The 24,049-nt window shown below is 29.4% G+C and overlaps 1 long non-coding RNA gene across 1 annotated transcript; it reads left to right on the top strand.

The window, feature by feature from the left end:
• Positions 1 to 9,760: 9,760 nt before the first annotated feature.
• On the top strand, positions 9,761 to 22,626 carry LOC105662916 (uncharacterized). The gene is made up of 2 exons (XR_013040431.1): positions 9,761 to 9,816; positions 21,794 to 22,626. It is a non-coding gene; the product is annotated as an uncharacterized LOC105662916 (long non-coding RNA).
• Positions 22,627 to 24,049: the final 1,423 nt, after the last annotated feature.

Genomic DNA, 24,049 nt, shown 5'->3' with positions numbered 1-24,049 from the left:
TCAATTTTTCAATTTTTCAATTTTTCAATTTTTCAATTTTTCAATTTTTCAATTTTTCAATTTTTCAATTTTTCAATTTTTCAATTTTTCAACTTTTCAATTTTTCAATTTCTCAATCTTCCAATTCCTCAATCTTCCAATTTCTCAATCTTTCAATTCCTTAATCTTCCAATTCCTTAATCTTCCAATTTCTCAATCTTTCAATTCCTTAATCTTCCAATTTCTCAATCTTTCAATTCCTCAATCTTCCAATTTCTCAATCTTTCAATTCCTCAATCTTCCAATTTCTCAGTCTTGCAATTTCTCAATCTTTCAATTTTCCAATCTTCCAATTTTTCAACTTTTCTATTCTTCAATTCTTCAAATCGTCAAATCGTCGGGTCGTCGAGTCGTCGAGTCGTCAAGTCGTTAAGGCGTCAAGTCGCCAATTCCTCAATTCTTCAATTCTTCAATTCTTCAATTCTTCAATTCTTCAATTCTTCAATTCTTCAATTCTTCAATTCTTCAATTCTTCAATTCTTCCATTCTTCAATTCTTCAATTCTTCAATTCTTCAATTCTTCAATTCTTCAATTCTTCCATTCTTCAATTCTTCAATTCTTCAATTCTTCAATTCTTCAGTTCTTCAATTCTTCAATTCTTCAATTCTTCAATTCTTCAATTCTTCAATTCCTCAAATCTCATAAATTTCATTTTACCGTCAAATCGGCAATGTACATCATCAGTAATGTTTAACGCCCATTAAACAATTTAACGATCTTCAAATCATATAAGGTCTTCATATCATCCTAATCATAAGTGACATGATTATGTTACTGGTTGAATAATTGCATAACACTAATTTTAACCTATACTTCGAATGAACCAAAAACGTCCTTATTTTATCAATATCAGGGACGAATGTCTAATCCTCTTGCTACTACCAATCAAATTAATCGTCATCGAAAAAAAAAACAGTAATCCTGAAAATATTTATGATTAAGAAACAAAGTGATATCATAACTTCTCCAAGAAAAGTACGTCACCGTATCAGGATACGGTACTCTTTCTGATTCAATGTAAAGTATTAATTCGACTATTAGTTAGTTTTCAGAAAGCAATATGTTCAAATGGCTGACGTATACTCCTCTTTTTCTCGGTAAATTATGACGTTCCGCGATATCCAATTTGCAGCAACTTTTTATGCGTTGCATAATCAAATCGCAATTAAAAGCGCGTTCTCAGCGGAAACTCTGCAATGCTACAATTCGGAACGATTAAATGCTTACGAGCAGTATCTCACGGTGATTAACCGTTGATCCGCGCCGAGTGTTGATTGCAACACAGTGAACATCGGCTTAAAACGTTCATAAGCCAAATACAACTCAATTTACAATCAATGGGAGCTTACTACGGAATTTTACGTACTATATTTGTTAATAATATTTTAGATCCTTAAGTCTTGTTACTCGATTTTTGGGTGATCGAGTGGTCGATGTTCTTTTCAAATTTTGTTACTGGTAATTAATTTTTACTTGTAATTTTTGATACAAGATTAATAACTCATTAGTTAAATAACTCAGATATTTTAAGTAAATATAAACTTATTTTTTTTTTAAGAGTTTGAAATATTTTACAAATTGTTCATTTTGGTAATTAAGTTTATTAGGTGATGTTCTATAATGAGTATACAAAGTGTATAATTATTTTTACAAATAGTTTCACTTAATTAGTGTATGAGGTAAATGCATATTTATTTTTGTAAATAATCTTATATAGTTAGTACATAAACATATAATTATTCTTGGAAATAATTTTATACATGTAGTGCATAAAGTCAATACATAATTTTATATAATTAATACATAAAGTAGATGTATAATTATTTTTGTGAATAATCTTATACAAAATGAGTATGTGTGTATATGTGTACATGTGTATGTGTGTATGTGTTACATACAATGTGCACATGTTACATATATAATATCACATATTACGTATCACGTTATATTATACTTTCAAAATAAAACAATTTTAAATTCATCACAGAACTAGATATAATTATTTTCATAAACAATCTCATATAAATGCACCATCTTACATAAATAAAATGTACAATTTTCCCAAGTTGCATGAAACAAAACAATTTTCACAAATACCATCAAATAAAATATTTCAACCTAACCTTCCTCTCAAATAGCAAATTAGCGATTTTCAATCATATTTGACAGGGCAATTTCCCATAAAAAGACGCGGTCAATACAGTAAAGCTCTCCGCTGACATTTCACAAACGATTAAGAATCTGATTGTCCCGTTAATTGAATTGTATATTCTCGAATAATGGTACGTATCAATCTGATGCACGTCAATCAAGATAAAAAGATTCCCCCCAAAGCCGTTTAATTTTCAGCCCAGAATTGCGATCGTAATCGTTCGAGTTTCTATTTAACTTCTGCAGCCACTTAACCACGAAAACCTATAAGCGGCAATATAATTTTCCATTTCGATCAACGAATCCCGGTTCTTCTTTTGCGGTCCGCTCTTTTGTCCGTTGTTTCCAGACGGACTGTGCTCTCTAGGAGAAAAAATGCAGTTCGACTAGTGGGAACCTGAGTCACTTGTGGCATTAAAATATGGTGACTCATGGCTGTCGCACGCTACTGAATAATGGCCGAGAAGTGGCATTTACTGTCTAATGAGAAAAACGAAGATTTGCTTTATCTGTTTGTATCTTACAACTTTTTGCTCGCAGTTAATTATCACATATTTCGTATCAAATTAATTGCATCTAAATTGCTTTATCGAATTCGGAATCTGCCGTGTTTGTTAAGGTGTTTAGTATATTTACAGAAGAGTATAAATAGTGGAAAAATAGTAATTCTTGTAAAGAAAAAATACGTGTGTGAATATTCGCACATGTAATGTGAGAAATTGAGGAGAATAACACATGAATAATTAATTATGGAAATTGTATAAATAGGCTAGTTCTGTGATGAATTTAAAATTGTTTTATTTTGAAAGTATAATATAACATGATACGTAATATGTGATATTATACATATATGTGACATATGCACATTGTATGTAACACATGCACACGTACACATGTACACATATACACATGTAAACGTTTACACATATGCACATATAGACATTTACATATACATATACACATGTAGACATTTACACATATACACATGTATACATATACACACATAGACATTTACACGTATGCACGTATGACACACATACACGTATGACACATATCTACATATGACACACATACACGTATGACACGTATACACGTATGACACATATCTACATATGACACATATACACATATGACACATATACACATATGACACATATCTACATATGACACATATCTACATATGACACATATCTACATATGACACATATACACATATGACACATATACACATATGACACGTATACACATATGACATTATAACATACAACAGAATATTAAAATGTACTTATAGTAATACATAGTACGTAACATTTTTATAGCTAGTAATAATAAAATTAAAATTTTATACAAATTAAAATTTGTAGAATGTATACATATAACTATTTAACAAGTTTGATATGTTTTCGTTTAGACAATTTTTGTTGTTTTCTGAATGATTGTATTATATTTACAGTAGACTTGATGATTGTTATCCTGTTTCTTTATTTCTAATCAGAAGTATACATAATGAATGAACGAACGAAACTGTTGATTTACGTATGACTCATCAGTAAAATACGTGTATACTTATTTCTGAAATATCCACATGTTTTTCGACTTCGGTTGCGACATCGTATTTAATTAATTTAATGAATTGGTGATTTGGGAGATGAAAGAATTTTGGAGTTTTTACGATGCAGGGAATTAGTGGTTTTATAAATTAAAATTGAGGAAATTTGGAAATTTGGAAGTTTGGAAGTTTGGGAGTTTGAGATTCGGTAATTTGGAAATTTGGAGATTTGGAGATTTGGTGATTTGGAGATTTGGAGATTTGGACATTTGGTGATTTGGAGATTAAGAGATTTGGAGATTTGAAGAATGGAGATTTGGGCCATTAACAATTTAGAAATTTGGTGATTTGATCCCTTGAAAATTATTGAATTTGGAAATTTAGAGAATAAAATTTAGGAATTTGAAAATTTAAGAATTTGGAAATTTAGTAATTTGAGGATTTGAAGATTTGGAAATTTAGAAGTTTGAGAATTTGTCAAATTTGGAATATTAAAAGTGTTAATTTGAAATTTGAGAATTTGAGAATTTGAGAATTTGGGAATTTGGAGATTTGAAGGTTTGGACCTTGAAAAATTAAAAAATTTTGTATCCTCTGAAAATTTATGGGTTTGAAAATTTGAACCCTTGAAAATTTAAGATTCGGTTATTTTGAAATTAAAAAATTTGGTAATTTTTACATGAAGAAAATTGTACATTATAAAATTTCGTAATTTTAATATTAGGAATTAAGTTATGAAATTTGATAATATTAGAAGTGTAAATATTTCCCAACTCCTTCAACTAGTTTTCCTTAAATTGCGATATGTATACCACAAAAGTGAATCATTTTTATCGCATCATTATGATTGCAATCGTAATAACCATTTCCCTTGAAAGTAAAATAAAATAGTATAGTACGCAAAGTAAAACATGTTCTCGCAGAATGATTAACTATAGACTTCGGAATTCCCCAGTGGTTAATGTAATCCAACATTCCTGACGTCAGAACCTGCAAACTCATGTTATCGCCTCAGTGCATATAACTTAGAAAGAATAGTGCATTGCAATATAGAAACCTATACGATTAACATTGATTCGAAGATGATCATATAACTCGTTATCTGCTAACGATGCATATATTTTCCAGATATATTTCGCAACTATTGAATATCATGCATTTTTTAATATCTGATAAAACGGTAAACAAATTGATTATATAATTAATGTGCAGTAGATATACTACAAAAATAGATTATGTAGTAACAATTTGATGTATTTGATGTATTTGAAGTAGTTTTGATGTACTTTATATTAGGGGTACCGAAAAGTAATCAAAATTTTGTTTGGTGGCGAAAAATATTTATTTATTTCAGAAATCTTAAATCAACAAAATAATTTCCATCACTTTCTAACGCTTTTTGTCAGCGTAAAGGCAATTGTTCCCTTTTTAAAAAAAGTCCTTCGATTTTTCATAGAAAAGTGTTGAATCATCGAAGAAATTTTGATTACTTTTCGGTACCCCTAATATATAGCATGATATAAAAATATTTTGACTGTGTATGTGTGAATTGTATAATAAATATTTAGTAGATGTGATATGTATACGTATGATACAAATGGATAAATAAATGTAGCAGAGAATTGTGTTCAATGAGAACTGCTTTATTCAATATTTGATATAAATTATTCAATATTTAATACACATATTTAATATTTAGTGCACATGTTTAATATAAATTATTCAATATTTACTGCACATATTTAATATAAATTATTCAATAATTGATACAAATGTTTGATACAAATTATTCAATGTTTAGTACAGATATTTGATATAAAATATTCAATATTTAATACACATATTTAATATTTTCTGCACATATTTAATATAAATTATTTAATAATTGATACAAATGTTTGACACAAATTATTCAATGTTTAGTATAGATATTTGATATAAAATATTCAATATTTAATACACATATTTTATATAAGTTATTTAATAATTAATACACATATTTACTATCAGTTATTTAATAATTGATACAAATTATTTGATATTTATTACAATCAGTACAGCCACAGTTAATACAAATTTATGATGTTTATTATCTTCGTGTATACTCGTCTTATAAAAATTTGAAATATTTCTGACATTAAAATGATTATACTTTTATTTTGAAGTAAGATAAAAACAGAAGAAGAAAACTAATGATTAAGTTATTTTAAGATCATTGTAAGATTACTGTAATTTTACTGTTATTTTAAGATCACTGTCATTTTTAAGATTATTTATTGTTTTCATTCTTCAGTCTCTGATTATGGTTGATCTACTACATTTTCTCTTTCTAAAAACAATTACAAAGGACATTTTGAATTACCATTTACCAACATTTTTGTTTTAAATAAAATGATTCTTCAATTTTTATTTCACATCATTTATCTCCACTCCATAAAATATAAAATTATATTTTTTCATCGATAACAGAAAAATGAAAGTTAAATGATACATTAAAACATGAAGAATTCATATGGATTATTCTACACTGATTTTAAAACAGTATGACTAACTTGATTTTTAAAACAATACGATATTATTTTAAAATAATGGTTTCATTCGAAGGAAAATATTCTATATTTTCGTAGCTCGGTTAATATTTTTCTTGAAAAAGTAACATAACTTATGTACCTATCGTACGATGAAGCGTTATATTAATATTGACAATATGCGCAAGAGTGTTGACCTTGACCATCAGTCTCCATGCGGAACGCTTTAGTGAAGACATCAAGGTTTAAATTCAACTTTCAATCCTTAGAAACTGTTTTTAGCATTCGATTTTCGAATAAAAATCAATTAAACCTTTTTTGTTAAATGAATTTTTAAAAATTAGATGCCTTTTTAAAACTTGTTACATGACTTTTTCACTGACAATTTTGTAAACAATTAGATAGTTGTACAAGAAATAAATTTTAGACAGGTGCACAAGAAATAAATTGTAGACAGTTGTACAAGAAATAAATTTTAGATAGTTGTACAAGAAATAAATGTTATGCAGATGATTCCACAAGAAATAAACTTAATCTAGATGACTGTACAAAAAATCAGCTTGATTTAGATAACAGTGTCAAATGTGAATTTAATTTAGAAAAATGTACAAGGCATAAGTGTGATATAGAGAAGTGTGCAGAAAATGTATTTGATCTAGAATAACTGCACAAGGAGTGAAATTCATTTAGAATATCTATATAAGAAATAAACTTGCTACAGATAATTACACAACGAACTTAATCTAAATAAGTACAGCAGAAATAAACTTGATCCAAATAACTGCAAATTCAAGTAAATCAAACTTAATCCAAATAACTGCAAATCCAAGTAAATTAAACTTGATTCAAATAACTGCAAATCCAAGTAAATCAAAGTTGATCCAAATAACTGCAAATCCAAGTAAATCAAACTTGATCCAAATAACTGCAAATCGAAGTAAATTAAACTTGATCCCAATAACTGCAAATCCAAATAAATCAAACTTGATCTAAATAACTGCAAATCCAAGTAAATCAAACTTGATCCAAATAACTGCAAATCCAAATAAATCAATCTTGATCCAAATAAGTGCAAATCCAAGTAAATCAAACTTGATCCAAATAACTGCAAATCCAAATAAATCAAACTTAATCCAAATAACTGCAAATCCAAGTAAATTAAACTTGATTCAAATAACTGCAAATCCAAGTAAATCAAACTTGATCCAAATAACTGCAAATCCAAGTAAATCAAACTTGATCCAAATAACTGCAAATCGAAGTAAATTAAACTTGATCCCAATAACTGCAAATCCAAATAAATCAAACTTGATCTAAATAACTGCAAATCCAAATAAATCAAACTTGATCCAAATAACTGCAAATCCAAGTAAATGAAACTTGATCCAAATAACTGCAAATCCAAATAAATCAATCTTGATCCAAATAACTGCAAATTCAAGTAAATCAAACTTGATTCAAATAACTGCAAATCCAAATAAATCAAACTTGATCCAAATAAGTGCAAATCCAAGTAAATCAAACTTGATCCAAATAACTGCAAATCCAAATAAATCAAACTTGATCCAAATAACTGCAAATCCAAGTAAATCAAACTTGATCCAAATAACTGCAAATCCAAGTAAATCAAACTTAATCCAAATAACTGCAAATCCAAGTAAATTAAACTTGATTCAAATAACTGCAAATCCACGTAAATCAAACTTGATCCAAATAACTGCAAATCCAAGTAAATCAAACTTGATCCAAATAACTGCAAATCGAAGTAAATTAAACTTGATCCCAATAACTGCAAATCCAAATAAATCAAACTTGATCTAAATAACTGCAAATCCAAATAAATCAAACTTGATCCAAATAACTGCAAATCGAAGTAAATTAAACTTGATCCCAATAACTGCAAATCCAAATAAATCAAACTTGATCTAAATAACTGCAAATCCAAGTAAATCAAACTTGATCCAAATAACTGCAAATCCAAATAAATCAATCTTGATCCAAATAACTGCAAATCCAAGTAAATCAAACTTGATCCAAATAACTGCAAATCCAAATAAATCAATCTTGATCCAAATAACTGCAAATTCAAGTAAATCAAACTTGATTCAAATAACTGCAAATCCAAATAAATCAAACTTGATCCAAATAAGTGCAAATCCAAGTAAATCAAACTTGATCCAAATAACTGCAAATCCAAATAAATCAAACTTGATCCAAATAACTGCAAATCCAAGTAAATCAAACTTGATCTAAATAACTGCAAATCCAAATAAATCAAACTTGATCCAAATAACTGCAAATCGAAGTACATTAAACTTGATCCCAATAACTGCAAATCCAAATAAATCAAACTTGATCCAAATAACTGCAAATCCAAATAAATCAATCTTGATCCAAATAACTGCAAATCCAAGTAAATCAAACTTGATTCAAATAACTGCAAATCCAAATAAATCAAACTTGATCCAAATAAGTGCAAATCCAAGTAAATCAAACTTGATCCAAATAACTGCAAATCCAAATAAACCAAACTTGATCCAAATAACTGCAAATCCAAATAAATCAATCTTGATCCAAATAACTGCAAATTCAAGTAAATCAAACTTGATCTAAATAACTGCAAATCCAAGTAAATGAAACTTAATCCAAATAACTGCAAATCCAAATAAATCAAACTTGATCCAAATAAATGAAACTTAATCCGAATAACTGCAAATCCAAATAAATCAAACTTGACGCAGACAACAATAAAAATAAATTAGATGCAGTAAACTCAATACAGATAATTCCACAAGACCAGTTCCAAAAATCTTCACAAGACAACTTCACAAAAAATGCAGATAACACTAGAAAAAGACTTAATCCACTTGATTTACATAACTACACAAGAAGTTCCGGATGTGCGATCCAAATAGCACTGTTAACCTAGAACTCCATTGAACAGCACGGAGCTAACCACGGATTAATCCCGTAAATTTGGAAAACTATGCCGTCAAGATTTCCATTATATTTATCGAGGAAGGTATTATTTAGCCATGGGTTCTTTTATTTCCCTCGGGAGTTGTCGAAAGTGTCGGAAGACAGGAAAGGTGTTGGCTTCGAAAACGTAGTCTCCTCACGATCAGACTAGTTCTTTAAGAGATGATCACCGGCTGCCTCGGATTAATCCCTCCTCTGGTGATTTTCCCCTTTCCTCTCCTTAAAACGGACGACACGTTTGAAGGCGATACGTACCTCCATCTTCCTTCCACCTCCTTGGCTTCAATCCTTACCGGAGCCTGGCGTAGATTAACTTTTGATACGCCGGCCTCACAGTCTCCGTTGGAAGCTCGATTCATAAACGCGGGACACCATCCTGTGTGTTTTTGATTATCAAATTTCTATTAGTGACAGTGAATTACTTGTGGAGCTAGCAACTTCACGGTCTAACCAGCTGCACCAGGAGAACAAAGGATCGGGTGGTAACTGAAGAACAGAAGGGGAAATAAACGAGCAAACGTGAGTGTAAAGTAATCGTTAATCTTGTTGCCGGTGAGAGCGTGCAAAGTGTAAGTTTAATCTAAATTATGTAAAACGGTTTGCCTGGCTGGTAAGCAGACATTTTAGGGCATCTGTTTCCCGCTTAAAACGTTACCGCAACTTTATTCACAATTTCGGGCTTATTTACTGCGTGCCGCACGTGAAATTGGTTGCGTTAGGTTAGGTTGGTGTTTGGTTATGCTGTATTGTTACGATTCCCTTGTTTTTCGGTATTTATTGTGATGGTTAGGTGCATTCTCATATTTATAAATTTAGTTTGCATGGTTAGGTGCATTTTCATATTTATAAATTTAGTTTACATATTTTGGAATTTTTGTTTTTTTTTTAATTTTGAAATTTTAACCTTTGCATTATTAGACATAAAAATCAAGATTTCTGTAAATTCTCAAGTTTGATAAATTTCTATTTTCAATTGTAAAAATTCTCAAATAATTTTAGCTATAAAAATTTACAAATTTCAAAAATGGTTAAATAATTAAATTCATAAATTGTCAAGTTTCTCAAATATCCAAGTGTATAAATCTCCTAATGTCACATATCCAAATCCACAAGTTTCAATAATTCTCAAGTATGCAAATTTATAAAGTTCCACATATGTCACATATCCAAATCCACAAGTTTTAATAACTCTCAAGTATGCGAATTTATATAGTTCCACATATGTCACATATCCAAATCCACAAGTTTTAATAACTCTCAAGTATGCGAATCCATAAAGTTCCACATATGTCACATATCCAAATCCACAAGTTTTAATAATACTCAAGTATGCAAATTTATAAAGTTCCACATATGTCACATATCCAAATCCATAAGTTTCACTAATTCTAAAATACTGAAATCTATAAAGTCCCACATATGTCACATATCAAATTCCATAAATTTCACAAACTCTCAAGTGTCCAAATTCATTACATCCCAAATACGTCACACATTCAAATCCACAAATTTCACTAATTCTCCAAATGCAAAAATTTCCAAATATGTCACAAGTCCACAAACTTCCAAATATCTCCAACATCCAAAAACACAAATTTCCAAACATCTCCAATATCCAAACACCCAACTTTCCCAACTTTCCAACCAATAAATTGTCCATAAATCAAACCAGCACAAGTAATAAACGCAATATAAGGTAACTCGATCTAAATGCGAGTAAGCTCCAAATAATTCATCATGTTTGTTAGCACACCGATCCGTATTTTTCATCGAATGTAACGCGAAACGGTTCATATCGTCGTCAGAACGTTTCATCGATCATATCGCCGTTTCTCGAAGCGACGTGAAACATTCTTTCGTGACATAAACACGTCCTCGTTGATTCATGACTAATGATCAAATCAAATATGTCATAAGTGGCTAATATAAGACCATAACGTTTATAAATACGTACTGATAAATTGTACTACGTCTTCGAAAGTAAAAGCAGGGAAAAACTTGGGTTATAATGATAATTGATATCAACACAGTATTTAATGGTGTGTTTATTGGGTTTCATGATGTTGACATGCTTCATTGAAATCTTAAGCAAAGCGTAGAGATTGCGAATTATCGGAGCAGTTATTAATTCGAATACTACATAATAATTGATGTTTAATTCATAATGAAATTTTCTTTAATTAATTTAGTGATCTGAGATCTTATAAAAAATTTAAGGTCAATTTTTTATTCCAATTTTTTAAATTAATGATTAAATGCATACTTTAATGGAACACATATTATATTTATTTTGTTGTTCCTATTATATTTATTACATATTACATTTATTATTGTTCATATTACATTTTACAGTAAATGTACTGTAAATTGTAGTTTTTATTTATAAATGAAGATTCTTTGTAAATTACAATTTTTATGCACCAACAATTATTTTATAAATTATAGTTCTTATTTACGAATGTATTTATTGTAACTTAATATTTTTATTTATCAATAATTACGTTATAAATTATAGTTCTTATTCCCAAATGAATATATAGTAACTTACAATTTTTATTCACAAATAATTGTATTATAAATTACAATTTTTTTGTACCAACAATTATTTTATGAATTATAGTTCTTATTTAAGAATGAATTTATTGTAACTTACTATTTTTATTTATCAATAATTACGTTATAAATTATAGTTCTTATTCCCAAATGAGTATATAGTAACTTACAATTTTTATTCACAAGTAATTGTATTATAAATTACAATTTTTATGCACCAACAATTATTTTATAAATTATAGTTCTTATTTACAAATTAATTTATTGTAACTTACTATTTTTATTTATCAATAATTACATTATGAATTATAGTTCTTATTCCCAAATGAATATATAGTAACTTACAATCTTTATTCAAAAATAATTATAATATAAATTACAATTTTTATTTACCACTGAATACACAGTAAATTATAGTCTTCATTAACCAATGACTCCATATTGAAGTACCATATTAAATTTCTATTAATAAATTACAATTTGTATTCACCAATGAATATATTTTAAATTTTTATGTTCCAATGTATTTTAAAATGCAGCAACACAATAGGCATAATTCTTCATAAGACACTAAATCAAACAATTTAAAAATAGGAAGACTATCCTAATATCCTCTCCGCGTACAATTCAAGTTGAATACATTCAGAAGCTACGATAGTGTATCGCTATTCAACAGAGCAAGGGTTGTAAATTACTGTAAGGGCCATTATGCGTTTATATAACGAATGTCGTGTGCACGATTTTCAACGGGAATTCCAAAAAAAGGAACAGAAGAATTGTCCTGTAGCAAATTCCCATCTCCCGCAGGAGTTACAAAATTAATTGCTATCTACATGCAATAAATTGCGAGGGAACGCGCACGACGACAATGATAATGTAAAAGCCAGGCGTGCTCTATCTTCTTGAAGCGTCGGTCATTGTATTGTCCGGGAAACTTGAAAACTTACTCTTAAAATTATTGCGATACCTGGGGGAACTAGATACATATCGTTTCTCTCTTCTTGCGAATTTCAGATCGTCGTGACAGATGTGCATATTTTTTTTTTTAACTCTGATCCACCTATTGTCAATCTTCAGATAACATTTCTGGTACATTTAGAGTAATTAATGGTATATTTAGGGTGAAATTTCTGGACAAACATTGTACACTATATATGAGAATATCAACTCTTCAAAATTTGAAGTTTCTCTCATTACTTTGCCATAATTTAGACTAGTCTGATTCGTGACGCAATTGAATTTCATCAATTTTAATTTAAGGTAAAATTTCACTTTGGAATATGATTTCTAATAATAATTTCTGTCAAATTTGAAGTAAAATTTCTAGATAAACATTGTACACTAGGTATGAGAATATCAACTCTTCAAAATTTGAAGTTTCTTTTATTCCTTCGCCACATTTTAACTAATCTCGTGACGCACTCATGACGCACTCGTGAATTTCATAAATTTTAATAATGGTCACTCGAATTCTTAAAATGCATCAGTTTGAAGTTTCTTTTCTTCCTTTGCCATATTTTGACTAGTCTCACTCGTGACGCACTCATGACGCACTCGAGAATTTCATAAATTTTAATAATGGTCACTCAAATTTTTAAAATGCATCAGTTTGAAGTTTCTTTTCTTACTTTGCCATATTTTGACTAGTCTCACTCGTGACGCACTCATGACGCACTCGAGAATTTCATTAATTTTAATAATGATCACTCGAATTTTTAAAATGCATCAGTTTGAAGTTTAAGTGCAACTATAACTAAAGTGGTGAAGCATCATTCTATACAAAATAGACGTAACATATTAATTTTATATTAATTGATTTTAATGTTTTAGCATTAAACAGTTAATTCCACCTGACGCATTTGATAAATAAGTCACAGAAAAAATTTAGTATATTACCAGATAAATTTCTTGTAATTACTATATTAAACTTGTAAGACTATATTAAACTTGTAATCCGATAAAGAAGATTATACTTTAATATGAAGCCCCTCGAAAAATTGTACTTTCCTCCATTCTAAATAATTAAAACTATTTAACTTAGTAAGTCCTCCTGATACAACAGAAGTATTTAATAAATGTCTCTCCTATTTCAAAACGCCCATTAAGTATCCCCCAATGCGCAAATTAATTAAATTAATAGAAAGGTTTGACATTTCCCAAGAGTCAGACATCATTAACCACACGTGACATATCATGTGAGATTATAGCGCGCGCAGTTTGAAACGCGTAACTTCGACAGATCGGTAAATCGTTTATCTGTATCACATGTAATGAATAAATTAATAATTAATACTAGTTTCCACATGTGATTATACATCTCTTGATTCTACAGATATTACTTCATTGATTAGTTTCATAAATCATTCGGTATTTATTTCTGCAACAGCAAACGTGATTAATTAATTAGTATTGAAATCTACTCTCTGAACTGTAACGTTAATATCTTGCGTGAAGTAATCGGAACTAGTGCAGTAATAGATATTTGAGAACTAATTCTCAGATTCGCTCGGAAATACGTGCGTAACGTGTATACAGATTTCGTTCATTAATTTTGTGAAATGGAGTTTGAAAATTTGAGAAATTTGAAATTTTGAAAGTTTTTGGATTCTTAAGTTTGGGCAATTTTGCAATTTCGATAGATAGATATTTGCAACTTCGATAGTTAGATATTTAAGGATTCAATTTGGGGTTTGGGGAACAATTTGGAGATTTTAGGGATTTGAGATGTTGAGAACTTGGAAAATTGTTAAGTTGTGAATTTAGAGGTTTGGGAAGATGGAAAGTAGAGGTTTTTATTATTGGAAAATTTGAGGATTAGAAATTTGGGAATTTGAAGAGTTTAAAGTTTGAGAGTTTGGAAATTTGAGGATATTAAATTTTGAAAATTTGGGAATTTGAGAAATTTAACACTTGAGAGGTTGGGGATTTGAGAATATTAACATTTGAGAGTTTGGGAATTTGAGGAATTTAAAACTTGAGAGGTTGGGAATTTTAGGATTTTAACATTTGAGAGTTTGGGGATTTGAAGATTTGAGGATTTTAACATTTGAGAGTTTGGGAATTTGAGGATTTTAAAATTTGAGAGTTTGGGGATTTGAGGATTTTAACATTTGAGAATTTGGGAATTTGAGAAATATAACATTTGAGGGATTGGGGATTTGAGGATTTTGACATTTGAGAATTTGGGAATTTGAGGAGTATAACATTTGAGAGATTGGGGATTTGAGGATTTTAACATTTGAGAGTTTGGGGATTTGAGAATTTTAACATTTGAGAGTTTGGGAATTTAGATATTTAAAAGTTTGAGAATTTTAACATTTATGAGATTGGGAATTTAGACATTTGAAATTTGCTAATTTATAAAGACGTATAGCTACTTAGACAGCCAATAATTTAGATACATGGAAATTTAAAAATTTAGTAATTTGTGATAGTGATTTTAGAATTCGGGGGTTTAGGAATTTTTATATTTGAAAATTTAGAAATTGTAAAGTAATAAAATTGAGATATTGTGAACTTATTAAATTGTGAGATTGTGAAATTGTTTAATTGTGAGGTTATGAAATTGTGAGACTATAAAATTAAAAAATTATTATTAATAATTATTATTAATTTAAGCAATTGCAAAAAATTTAGGTATTGTGAACTTATTAAATTGTGGGATTGTGAAATTGTGAGGTTATGAAATTGTGAGACTGTAAAATTAAGAACTTATTAATTTTGCAATTTCTTAAATTATTAATTAAACAAGCTATTATCAATAATTATTATTAATTTAAGCAATTGCAAAATTTGAAATTTTACAAACCTAAAACCATACAATTCCAAAAATATCTAAATTACTAATAATCTATTAATCATCACCTCAGCATATCGCCATTTCTCCCCAAAAAAGTCTACCATACCCCATTTTCTCAAGCCCAGAGCGCATCTGCATATGACATCCCAATTTCTCTCACCTCTCGTGTCATAAAATTTGTATACACTGCATTGCAAGGTGTCCCGTAGTAGCATAACTCAGTCCTTTGTACTCCCCACAAACGAATAAACTTCTTTGGCGCAGTAAATTCGCCTGGAGGCAGATAGTAAGGTGTAAGGAGATTGTATCGAGTTGGCGAAGAGTAGCGTTCGTACGTGTTTGTTTCTTCGTTATCGCAATTCTGGAAAATTTCGTACTGTCCTGGAAAGTTTGAATTTAATTTTCCATTCAGGACAAGGGCACGTTGCTTTACAAATGAGATTCCCCGAGTCGATACGTCGGACCGTGGTACATATTCTCTTCCGGGCGGATCCGCGATAAAAACGATACGCTTTTGTCCCCCGGCTTCCGGTGCTCGTTACAGTTTGAAAAACCGCTGTAAAGTTCAAGTCGAACGAGTCAACTGTACCCTCGCTGGCGAACGTAAATTTTTATGGTCAGCCATAAAGCGTAAAAGCTGGCGTTGCACGGCTACGTAGTAGCTACCTTTAACGCGGCAAAGATTTAATCTTTCTGTCGTGGTCTACCTTTATCCGCGCTTTCTGCTTGATATTTATATGCAACCTGAAACTCGGACGAAAGCAATGCGTTCATTTGATAACGAGCATAGTGTTTCTGGTAAATTAGACCGTCTCTGCGAACTATGGCCATCGGAGTCAGGATTTAAATGTGGACGCCGCAACGAACGGACTGTGAAATCGTAAATACCTTGAGGAATTACAAAGTTCAGTTATTATGACAGCGGCGTACCACGTTTGTTTTTAACGAAACGTTCATTAATATCGTTTCAAAACACTCGGGCGAATGTAAATCTGATACCTTGTGTGGATGCTGACAGAGAAACGATTTTGGTGATGGGGGAATTTGCATTATTTTGATGGCTCGTTTCGGTAATTGAAGGTTATGTTTGCTATCGGGTTTCAAGTAAATGTATTTCATTCGTTCTGGACCAATATTTTGATTAATTACGTTGATTGGGTTGGGTGGTGGAATATGGCGACATTTGGGGAGTTGGGGTAGAAATTTTGGGAATGGGAGCTGTGGGAGATGAGTGTTTGGATAGTAATTTGGGAATTTGGAGGTTGCAAAGTTTGGGATTGACGAAGTTTGGAAAATTGATGAATTAAAAAATTAAAAGAAATTAAAGAATTAAAAGATTTAGTAAATTGGAAATTGGGAGTGTGGGATTCTAAGAATGTCGAAAGCTATAAATTTAACCCCTTTCTCTGCCATTTATTTATTTATGACCCATCAGATGCGTCAGTCATGACTAACTATTCTTGGCTATAATATTGAAATGAACAAAGAAAATTAAAACTTTGTGAGTATTTTATGTTGAGGGATCCTTGATAATGCAAGTTATAGGTGGACCTAAATTTCAAAGTTGATGAGTATTCAAAATTTGAGTAAGGTTTGTTATATTTGAGCTGCAAGTGCGTCACGAGTGAGACTCGTCAAAGCACGGAAGGAGGTTAAGATGTCGGGAATCTAGAAATGTAGGAATCTATGAATCTAGGAATCTAGGAATCTAGGAATCTAGCAATTCAGCAATCTGACAATCCAGCAATCTAGCAATCTAGCAATCTAGCAATCTAGTAATCTAGCAATCTAGGAATCTAGTAATTTAGGAATCTAGGAATCTAGCAATTCAGCAATCTGACAATCTAGTAATCTAGCAATCTAGCAATCTAGCAATCTATCAATCTAGCAATCTAGCAATCTAGCAATCTAGCAATCTAGCAATCTAGCAATCTAGCAATCTAGCAATCTAGCAATCTAGTAATTTAGGAATCTAGGAATCTAGGAATCTAGCAATTCAGCAATCTAGCAATCTAGCAATCTAGCAATCTAGCAATCTAGCAATCTAGGAATCTAGCAATCTAGTAATTTAGGAATCTAGCAATCTAGCAATCTAGCAATCTAGCAATCTAGCAATTCAGCAATCTAACAATCTAAGAATCTAGCAATCTAGCAATCTAGCAATCTAGCAATCTAGCAATCTAGCAATCTAGCAATCTAGCAATCTAGCAATCTAGGAATCTAGGAATCTATGAATTTAGAAATCTAGGAATCTAGGAATCTAGGAATCTAGCAATCTACAAATCTAAAAATCTACAAACCTAAAACTCTAAGAATCTCCCAATACAGCAATTTACCAATTAAAGATCAATAAACTCAAACGTTTGCAAATAATTTAACTTGAAAATTTATAAATTTAACAATTTGCAAAATTTGTAATTCGAAAATGATATTCAGCCATGCATGTTACAATGTTCCCTTGTAAATGACTGCCACAGTAATTGTACGAGGAAAAAATAATGAAGGTTATTTGTTCAAATTACAACCTTAAGGCCATTTTGTATATGGCAGTGCTCCATTTTGTGTCATGGTCACATTTGGACCTTGCATTTGCATATGACAATTTATCCATCATCCATACTATATAATTTTTACAACCATTACTACTGTTAATATTACTGCTATTTACTGTTATATTTATTATTCTTCGCATTACTGTTTTATATTTTACTATTAATGTATTAATTTTTGCACCTATCCTCTTTTTAATTATTTTTCTACATATTTGCAGTATTGTATTTTCTTTATCTACTTTAGTAATATATTTCTAATTTAGCATTTTGTATTTTTATTACATTTTATCATTTTTCACTTATTTTCTGTTAATTATTATTGTATTATACTGTGGTTTTATAATTCTGTAATTGTCACTGTAAACATTGTGGTTTATTAATGATAATATCTCTTCACATTTAAAAGGTGATACATTTTGACTCAACAATATGTAATAGCTATTTTTTAATTAATTATGGGATGTATAAGCACAACAGAGACGCCATATATATACTTGAGACATAACCTCAAAAGATGATGATGATTAGTGTTATGGGCATCGACTGCCATGGTCATTAGCCCAACCTCAAAAGAGATCATTAAGTTTGTCAATAAAAAATTTTAGTAAATTGAAAATTGAGAATTTGGGATTCTAAAAATGTTGAAATCTATAAACTTGAAATCCTGGGAATCTAGGAATCTAGGAATCTTAGAATCTAGGAATCTAGGAATCTAGCAATCCAGCAATCTAGCAACCTAGGAATCTAAAAATCTAGGAATCTAGTAATCTAGGAATCTAGGAATCTAGCAATCCAACAATCTAGCAACCTAGGAATCTAAAAATCTAGGAATCTAGGAATCTAGCAATCCAACAATCTAGCAACCTAGGAATCTAAGAATCTAGGAATCTAGGAATCTAGGAATCTAGGAATCTAGAAATCTAGGAATCTAAGAATCTAGGAATCTAGAAATCTAGGAATCTAGGAATCTAGGAATCTAGGATTCTAAGAATCTAGGAATCTAGAAATCTAGGAATCTAGGAATCTAGGAATCTTCCAAGAGCAAAAATACCTTCAAGTACAAAGAATTAATAATAATAACAATAATGGTAACAATGACAATAACAATGGTAATAATATCAGTAAATGTAATGATATAAGACACATATAATATGATCGTCATCGTTCATAACTGGGACTTTCCACATCACAGATTATCTCCAATAGTTTATAAACAGAGTGAATGGAAATAATTTTGAATCATGATATTCTAATAATACATATTTTCTGTATTCACGATAAATTTACAATTCCATTTATTACATTTTTCGTTGTTAATACTTCTTTTGCATTGAAAAGCGTTTTTTTAGCTCTGTTGCTTTTATTTGTAATACAGAAGAATATTCTGCGTCATGCAGTTTGAGAGCTCCATATTATTTTCCAATGTATTTCTGTTCGAGAAATAAACGAAACACTTCAAAACTTTTAATTTATCTGGAAAATATGCGAAATACTTTCCATGTATGGCAGACTTGTTTTATCAATAAACGCCTTGTACACGTCTTTACTTTTTTAATTCTTTGTTCAATTTAATTTAATTTGAATTTAATTTCTTTTTAATTTTATTAAACTTTAGTTAATTTCTTTTAAATGTTTAGTTAGTTTATTTTTATTGTATTATTTTATTAGTTATTTTGAAAATAAATAATTCTGTAATGATTCATTTTTTAGGTAATTTAGGTAATAATGTTCTTCCAGTTATTATTTATTGAATTTTTCTCAAGTAATCATTTTTCTTCTGCATTTTAATTTATCTTTGCTAACGAAGATTGCAATGATTCTTTTATAAAAAATTTTGCGATCTTCAAAAATAAATTTGAAAGAGCAATATGAATATGTTACAAGTTAACATACATCTTCATATTTTAATTAATAGTTATCACTTGACCTATATCGAGAAAAAACGTTATCTTACTATTTTGCATACTTTACACGGTATCAGCAGATTACAACAGAAATGTATCATTTATTCAGTGACCCTGTTGGTTGATAAAACGAGTTTTTGTAATTTAACGATTTATTGAAATTGATTGGAAATAGAAAGCAACAAAGAATTTAATTCATAACGAAATGGAGGCTGCGGTTATAAATTGAGGTGGCAACATCACAGACTGCTAGAAAAAACATTCAGTTTCTCTTTTAGCGCTGCACAATATCAATAAATTTGTAATTGTTTTGTTATAATTTTTTTTACTATTTTCTTTGCATTTTTCTTATTATTTTATTTACATTCCTCCTATTTTATTTATATCTTTCTTATAACCTTATTGACTATAACTTTATTAACTTTTGTTAAACAAATTTTTGCAGGAAAAATTTGTAATAATAATTTGTCTTTATCGAACAGCTTTTTATAACATTTTGTAATTTAAATAATTATTAATCAAATTTTTAGCAATTAATTAAAACGTTGATACATGCATTTTAATTTTTAATATTTGTCAAATTAGATGATCGTTAAAAATAGTTCAAAAGTTGTTTTTAGCAACTGTGTTTTCCGGTAGAGTACGACAGGTAAAAATTTTTCAATTAAAAATTTTAAACGATCCGCAATATTCACCATGAAAACGCTTGACATCGTGAAAGTTTCTGTGATTATGAGTGTGCAAATTTATACGTTTCTCCTTCGATGAGGAATATTCTATTATACAATCGAGTATAATAATTTATATCCAAATTTCCATTAAATTGTTAAAATTCAATTTAGGTCATTTATACTTCCTTTCAGTTTAACTCAATAAGATTACAAAATTGTTAACATGTTTTGATACATTTCTTAATTATTAACGATGATTTTTTATTTTATTTAAAATTATTCGTTCAAACTATGTTAACCAGTATAGTAGCTAGGTTAGGTGGCTATAAAATTTAATTCAATAAAATGTCTGACGACGGCCATCTTGTGACAGTTGGTACATTAATCCAATTATATTTTTATTATACTCTCTGATAGTAATTAATGATTCAGAATTATAAAGATTATAATTTAGTTGTAATTATAATTATTACAATTTAGTTGTAGTTTACTGTTAATTATAAAATATGAATTTAATTGTAATTTAATCACAACTACAATAATTATAGTTTAGTCCTACTTTAGCCATCATTATAATGATTATAAGTTTCTCATACACTAACTCTAATTTAATCATAATTATAATAATTACAATTTAGTTGTAGTTCACTCTCAATTATAAAATATGAATATTGTCATAATTTAATCACTACTACAATAATTATAGTTCATTTCTAATTTAGCCACAATTATAATGATTATAAGTTTCTCATAAAGTAACTCTAATTTAATCATAATTATAATAATTACAATTTAGTTGTAGTTTACTCTCAATTATAAAATATGAATATAGTCATAATTTAATCACAACTACAATAATTATAATTCAGTTCTAATTTAGCCATTATTATAATGATTATAAGTTTCTCATAAACTAACTCTAATTTAATCATAATTATAATAATTACAATGTAGTTGTAGTTTACTCTCAATTATAAAATATAAATTTAGTCATAATTGTAATAATAATTTAGTTTGAAATCAAACCAAAACGATTTCGAACTTAACCACCGCTGCTTCTGTTCCAGGACTCAGAAACAGCGGATAACCGGAAGTTTGGACCAAACATGCGTTCGGTAACAGTGCTCGCAGTTCTAAGCACGTGCATCCTGCACATTTGTAGTTATCCGTCCATCGGCTTAACCAAGAGTCTGAATCCTGACTTCGTCTACTTTCCCGACCAGGCAGAATACGTGAAACTCTCTATGAAATGTCCTGATAACACGTTCCTCTGGCCAGGAGACAGTCGATGCTACAGAGAGGGTGAACAAGGTCCCTGCAATATCGGTAGAGTGTTAGTTTTCGATCAGAAAACTCTCAAACCTTCCTGCAAAGATAACCTTCTCTTCTGAACACTTCTGCTATCGATTGCGTACGATTTTGCCAGAGATGGCAGCAGAGACCCTCAATTGTTCACAAATTCGTCGATGAAATAACCAATTTGCGATTATTAATTTATTACATAATAAGAAGTCTGTGAGCGACGAAATGAAAAATTTAACGTCGTTCTAATTTTGTACTATTGGAGGTTGTTGAACTTGATGATGAATTTTTAATAACGCCATTAAAATGGTGTGACTTTTCAAAAAATGTGACGAGTTACAAATGGTTCCCTAGAAATTTAGACGTAATTTATAAAAATTCTTTTTAGAATAAATATTTAAAAAATGTAAAATTAGTGATCTCGTAATTTAGGCGCATTTTCGATACTTTTAAAAGTAGACTTTATTCGTTAGTGCATTCAATACCTCAAATACGGTTGGAGTATTTAAACAAGTATTAAAAGTTAAGGTATATAACAAGTTGTAAATACATTTTTATTGTGATATTTAACTTCGATTAATAAAGAACGCATAATTTAAAGAAATTGTTTCTTAATGCCTGCCCATTATTTCTAAACTAGTATTCCATTGTCATTAATAATAAATTTTTAATACAAATTTTTAATGTCCAGCTTTTTTTCTTCTTACTGTCTGTTTTTTTTTTATACAAAGTTGCACAAAGTCACATAGAGCTATGACCAGATTTATAAATAATTTCTCTCCGCATAAAATCGGATCAAATATTAGGTCCAATTCGATGCCATCACAGTTAATAATTTTCCATATTTCACGTTACTGAACCAGCAAACTATAGATACTAAAATTGAAATCAATATGAGAAACGTGATATCCGCGACAGGTTAGAAGAATTATTTTCAGAACGGTTTAAAACCACGACAATCATTCATTTTTTCACACGATATTTATTTTCACGAAATGATCATATTTTATTGATCTTGCTGAAAAATGTTGTACTGAACTAAAAATTGAAACACGAACTAAAAATTTGGAAAACAATGTTGAAAAAATATCAAGTTAAAAAAAAGTTAACTTAGTTGTTTGACAGAAAATTAAATTTTAATTTGTCCTCTGTTTTTATTTAAAAGAAATTATATATTTTGTAGTTAGGTAATTGTTGATGTCGAATTTGAATTGTTTGAATATAACATTTGAGAGTTTGGGGATTTGCGGATTTTAACATTTGAGAATTTGGGGATTTGAGGATTTTAACATTTGAGTATTTGGGGATTTGAGGATTTTAACATCTGAGAGTTTGGGGATTTGAGGATTTTAATATTTGAGAGTTTGGGGATTTGAGGATTTTAATATTTGAGAGTTTGAGCATTTGAGGAGTATAACATTTGAGAGTTTAGGGATTTGAGGGTATTAACGTTTGAGAGTTTGAGGATTTGAGGATTTTAACATTTGAGAGTTTAGGAATGTGAGGATTTTAAAATTTGAGAGTTTGGGGATTTGAGGGTATTAACATTTGAGAGTTTGGGGATTTGCGGAATATAACATTTGAGAGTTTAGGGATTTGAGGAATATAATATTTGAGAGTTTAGGGATTTGAGGGTATTAACATTTGAGAGTTTGGGGATTTGAGGATTTGGGGATTTGAGGAATATAACATTTCAAAGTTTGGAGATTTGAGGATTTGAGGATTTTAACATTTGTGAGTTTAAAAATTTCTAAATTTGGACATTTGAGAATTATAATATTTGTCGCTTTGGGTATTTTAGAATTTGAAAATTGAGAAGTTCTAACATTTATGAAATTGGGGATTTAGATATTTAGAAATTTGGTAATTTATGAAGACATACAGCTTTTCAGACAGCTGATAATTTAAAAAAATAATTTGATAATTTAGAAATTAGAAAATTTGTAGATTTTAGTATATGAGGGAAATGGAAATTTTTATATTTGAAAATTTAGGAATTATAAAATTATAAAATTGAGATA

Source organism: Megachile rotundata, chromosome 14 (assembly GCF_050947335.1).
Source record: "Megachile rotundata isolate GNS110a chromosome 14, iyMegRotu1, whole genome shotgun sequence".
Taxonomy (NCBI): domain Eukaryota; kingdom Metazoa; phylum Arthropoda; class Insecta; order Hymenoptera; family Megachilidae; genus Megachile; species Megachile rotundata.
Note: the sequence above shows the minus strand (reverse complement) of the source record. Positions and strands in the feature narration are given on the sequence as shown.